This window comes from Hordeum vulgare, chromosome 2H (genome assembly GCF_904849725.1).
Source record: "Hordeum vulgare subsp. vulgare chromosome 2H, MorexV3_pseudomolecules_assembly, whole genome shotgun sequence".
Classification (NCBI taxonomy): Eukaryota; Viridiplantae; Streptophyta; class Magnoliopsida; order Poales; family Poaceae; genus Hordeum; species Hordeum vulgare.
In genome coordinates this window covers 382,587,249-382,593,249 of record NC_058519.1, presented here as the reverse complement: position 1 = coordinate 382,593,249, position 6,001 = coordinate 382,587,249, and positions in this window count along the sequence as shown.

Here is a 6,001-nt window from a genome sequence, read left to right as displayed (position 1 = left end):
ACAAGCAAGAATCATTAGAGGGATTGAGAGTTAGCAAGCTCTAAGAATGTCAACAATGGAGGTAGAACAAGAGCTCAACGGATGGATCGGACCAAGGGGGAAGAAGACCCCCTTTATATAGTGGGGGAAGGAATCAGACCGTTACCCCCACTTACAGCCCGAGTCCAGCGGTACTACCGCTGGCTCCAGCGGTACTAGCGCTGGCTGCAGCGGTACTACCGCTGAGCCCATGGTAGCGCAAAGATACTACCGGGCCAACCACCGCCAAGAAAGTCTTCGCAAAAAGGTCCGACGAAGTACAGCCGCTAGGAAGGCGGTACTAAGCTCCTGGAGCGGTACTACCGCTGACCAGGGGTGGTACTACCACCAGCACAGCGGTACTATCGCCAGCTCTAGCGGTACTACCGCTAGGGCCAACGGTACTACCGCCAGCTCTAGCGGTACTACCGCTAGGTCCAGCGGTACTACCGCTCGCCACTGAAACAGCCTTAACTTTTGCATACGAGCTCTGAATCGAGCAAACCCAAGCTTGTTGGATTCAGGACGACAAGGGCTATCCAAACAGAGAAAACTCTAGAGATGTGAGACCTCTATGAATGAAGAACCGGCAAAAACTCCAACATCGAAAACATCATAGTAGTTGCATATGGACTCCGTTTTCGATGAACTCGAGCTTGTCATGAAGATGACCATAAGCTCTAAAACTCACAAAGAGAAACACCAAATAAGAACCAAGAAGTATGATGCAAGGATGCAAATGGTTTGAGCTCTCAACGAACGATACGATCAAGCTAATCACTTGAGAGCCCCCTTGACAGTACATCATTCTATCCTAAACAGAAAACCTATCAAGGGCAAACCTATACCTTGCACCTCGACCTCTTGAGCTAGATGATGATGATCTTGGCTTCCTCAAGATGGACCACCTTTCTTGATTACGTTGGCTTGATGAAGACTAGTTGATTGCTCCCCCATACTCACTATGGATGAGCCACTCTTCAGCATACCTTCACAAGTCCATTGCCACCACAATGGATGGCAAGCTTCAAGCATGATATCTTCGTGCTGATCCACTTGAACTTGCACACCGCAATCTTGATGACGATCACAACTTGACGTCATACTTCATGGGTTGTATGAGATCTTCCCTTTGACGCAAGCCCATGGAAACACACCTAACCCCCACATAGTACTCTCACGAAGACCATGGGTTAGTACACAAACACGTAATGGACAATGCTTACCATACCATGGGATCACTTGATCCCTCTCGGTACATCTTGTACGCTTTGTGTGTTGATCGACGATCTTGATCAACCTTGTGTCTCTATGACCATTCTTTAGATAATACCTTGAATACCACCTTGGTCATCATATAAACTCCTTGAACCCAACAGATGGACTTCAAGAAGTGCCTATGGACAAATCCTATAAATGTAACTTAAGGCAACCATTAGTCCATAGGAATTGTCATCAATTACCAAAACCACATATGGAGATATATGCTCTAACAAATCCCTTCAAGATTGTTTGCAAAGTGAGATCTGACGGCGGAAAGTGCAACAAAGTAAAAAGTGTAAGGCTGAAAATATGGTGTGGAGTAGACCCTGGGGGCCATAGTGTTCACTAGAGGCTTCTCTCATAATAGCAAATATCACGGTGGGTGAACAAATTATTGTCGAGCAATTGATAGAACCACACAAAGTCATGACGATATGTAAGGCAATGATCATACATATAGGCATCATGCCCGAGACAAGTAGACCGATACTTTCTGCATCTACTACTATTACTCCACACATCGACCGCTATCCAGCATGCATCTAGTCTATTGAGTTCATGACGAACAGAGTAACGCCTTAAGCAAGATGACATGATGTAGAGGGATAATCTCAAACCAATCATGAAAACCCAATCTTTTTACCCTTGATGGCAACAACACGATGCGTGCCTCGCTACCCCTTCTGTCACTGGGTGAGGTCACCGCACGGTATGAACCTAAAACCAAGCACTTCTCCCATTGCAAGAATCATAGATCTAGTTGGCCAGACAAAACCCACAACTCGAAGAGAATTACAAGGATAGGAAATCATGCATAAGAGAGATCAAAAGAAACTCAAATAAGATTCATAGATAATCTGATCATAAATCCACAATTCATCGGATCTCGACAAACACACTGCAAAAGAAGATTACATCGGATAGATATCCATGAAGATCATGGAGAACTTTGTATTGAAGATCGAAGAGAGAGAAGAAGCCATATAGTTACTAGCTACGGAACCGTAGGTCTATGGTGAACTACTCACGCATCATCGGAGAGATCATGGTGTTGATGAAGAAGCCCTCCATGTCCGAATCCCCCCTCCGGCAGGGCACCAAGACGTGCCCCAGATGGGATCTTGCGGAGACAGAAGCTTGCGGCGGCGGAAAAGTACTTTCGATGATCTCCAGATTTTTTTGGGATTTTTAGGGAATTTATAGGCGCAACCCCTAGGTTAGGGGGCGCTCAGGGGGGCCACAAGCCTGGATGGCGCGGCCTCCCCCCTGGTCGCGGGGTGGGGGCTTGTGGGGCCCCTGATGCTCCCATGCCTTCGCTCCGAAGCTTCTCGATCTTCTTCCATTCCAGAAAAATCTTTTTGGGGATTTTCTTCCGTTTGGACTCCGTTTCAAAATCTCCTCTGAAAGGGGTCAAAAACATGGAAAAAACAGGAACTAGCACTTGGCACTGAGTTAATAAGTTAGTCCCAAAAAATATATAAAAGGCATGCAAAACATCCAAAGTTTGACAAGATAATAGCATGAAACCATCAAAAATTATAGATAGTTGGAGACGTATCAAGCATCCCCAAGCTTAACTTCTGCTCGTCCTCGAGTAGGGAAGTGATAAAGAATGAATTTTTGATGTGGAATGCTACCTAGCATAGTTGTCCTTTTGCAACTTCTTTCACGTGGCATGAATGTTCAGATCCGTAAGATTCAAAAAAATAGTTTGCTATTGACATGAAAACAGTAATACTTGAAGCAAACTAGCAAAGTAATCATGAACTTTCAAAATAACAAGGCCAAAGAAAGTTATCCCTACAAAATCATATAGTCTGGCTATGCTCCATCATCCTCACACAACTAATGTAAATCATGCACAACGAAAGTTTTTATTAGTAATTGAAACAAAGTGCTAAACGCATACTCCTAGGGGAAGGGTTGGTAGGTGTTAACCATCGCGCGATCCCGACCTCAACACAAAGGATGACAATCAATACATCAATTATGCTCCGACTTCCTAACATAGCGGTTCACCATATGTGCATGCTACGGGAATCACTAACTTCAACACAAGTACTTCTAGATTCACAACACCCTACTAACACAACTTTTAATATTACCAAATCCATGTCTCAAAACTATTTGAGAGGAATCAAAACTTCTCTTTCTACTCAATGCACATGAAGATGGAGGTTTTTGCATCCTCTTTGGGTATCTATCACTTTTGGGACTACTTTCATAGCATAAGACAACTACCAAATCACGCACCGCCGTGCTCTAAAATATATAAGTGAAGCACATAGAGGAAAAGTATCTAGCTCAAAAGATATAAGTGAAGCACTATGAGCATTCTAGCAAGAATCACGATGAGTGCATGTCTCTCTCTCTCAAAAAGGTGTGAAGCAAGGATGATTGTGACACCACAAAAGGAAAAGACTCCTATGATACAAGACGCTCCAAGCAAAAATACATATCATGTGGTGAATAAAAAATATAGCTCCAAGTAATGTTATGGATGGATTGAAGACGAAAGAGGGGATGCCTTCCCGGGGCATCCCCCAGCTTAGGCTTTTTGGTGTCTTTGAATATGGCTTGGGATGCCTTGGGCATCCCCAAGCTTGAGCTCTTTCCACTCCTTATCTCTTTGTCCATGAGAACATCACCCAAAACTTGAAAACTTCACAACACAAAACTTAAACAGAAACTTGTGATAACATTAGTACAAGAAAGAAACTACCACTTCTTTTGGTACTATAGAAAACTTGAATTCTATCTATATTGATGATGGGATACTGTATTCTCACTTTTCCATGGCGAGTACCCCCCGATACTAACCATAGTTTCATCAAAACAAGCAACCAACTCAACAAAAACAGAATCTGTCAAAAACAGACCAGTCTGTAGCAATCTGTATACTTCGTATACTTCTTGTACCGCAAAAAATCTGAAACATTATGACGGCTTGGTAAAAAAGCATATAAATCAGCAGCAAAAATAATCAACTCAAAATCTCTTTCTGAATAAAAATGAAAAATCATCTCGTGAGCGAAAAGTTTCTGTCTTTTTCCAGCAGGATCAAACAACCATTACCAAGACTAGTCATAAAGGCTTTGCTTGGCTCAAACACAAAAAGAAACACAAAAAACACAATCACAACAGAATTATGAAAGTGTGGACGCAACAAAACAGAAAGAAAAAGATAAATTCATTGGGTTTCCTGCCAACAAGCGCTATTGTTTAACGCCCTTAGCTAGGCATAGAGGTGCTAGAATCACGTATCGTCGTCTTTGGTGCTCAAACCATAAGTGGCGTGATCACTTATCATCTTAAGGTGTTCATATTTCTTGTTGGATGATTCACCACTACTTTTAGGAACAAAGACAGACTTGGTGATTTTATTGTGGGCAAAATTTGGAGTATTCTGCACAGCGACAAAAGCGGAACCCAAGTTGGTTATAACATCCTCTAGTTTGCCAATCCTAGCGGAATCATGACCTAGCTTTTCGTTAATTGTGGGTTCCTTCTCCTTTAAATTTTACAAAACCATTCCCACCTTGGACCCGTACTGAGTGATTTGATTGTGGGTCTTTTTATCCAAATTCTCAATGAGTTCAATCGTAGCAACTTTATTTTCAATAACGTCCAGCCTACGCATCACATGTTCCAGAGTTAAGGTAGTTCCATTAACCAAGAGTGGGGGTCAGCCTACAAAATTTATCACAGCTCCATAAGAATCAACGGTATGGCTACCCAAGAAATTTCCACCTACGATGGTGTCAAGAATATACCTATTCCAAGGAGAAACACCCACATAAAAACCGCGAAGCAAGACGGTAGTGCATTGCTTATGACTAGATCTACTCTGAGCGTTGTAAATCCTATACCAAGCGTCCTTTAAGTTTTCTTCCTCAATTTGTTTGAAATTGAGGACTTCGCTCTCGGGAGTATCATTTGAAGTGGTGCATCTAGCCATCAGGATAGACTATCCCACACAGACGAGCAGAAAGCAAGCGAGAGCAAAGGGCAAACGAAAAAGGCAAATTGGTGAAGTGGCGGAGAGGAAAACGAGAGGCAACTGGCAAACAAAGTAAATGCAAGAGATGAGTTTGCGACACCTACTTGGATGATTTCTTGACTTGATCTTCCTCCCCGGCAACGGCGCTAGAAATTCTTCTGCTGCGGCAACAAAAGTCCTTCCTTGGCGCTTAGGAATTCTTCTTGTTACTTCTCTGGTTTGTGTCGGTTTTTCCCTTGAAGAGGAAAGGGTGATGCAGCACAGGAGCAGTAAGTATTTCCCTCAGTTTGAGATCCAAGGTATCGATCCAGAAGGAGGGCCTCATCAAGTCCAAAGTACCTGCGCAAACACAAACAAGCTTGCACCCAACGCTTCAAAGGGGTTGTCAATCCCTTCAAGATTGTTTGCAAAGTGACATCTGACGGCGGAAAGTGCAACGAAGTAAAAAGTGTAAGGCTGAAAATATGGTGTGGAGTAGTCCCTGGGGTCCATAGTGTTCACTAGAGGCTTCTCTGATAATAGAAAATATCACGGTGGGTGAACAAATTATTGTCGAGCAATTGATAGAACCGCACAAAGTCATGACAATATCTAAGGCAATGATCATACATATAGGCATCCCGTCCGAGACAAGTAGACCGATACTTTCTGCATCTACTACTATTACTTCACACATCGACCGCTATCCAGCATGCATCTAGTGTATTGAGTTCATGACGA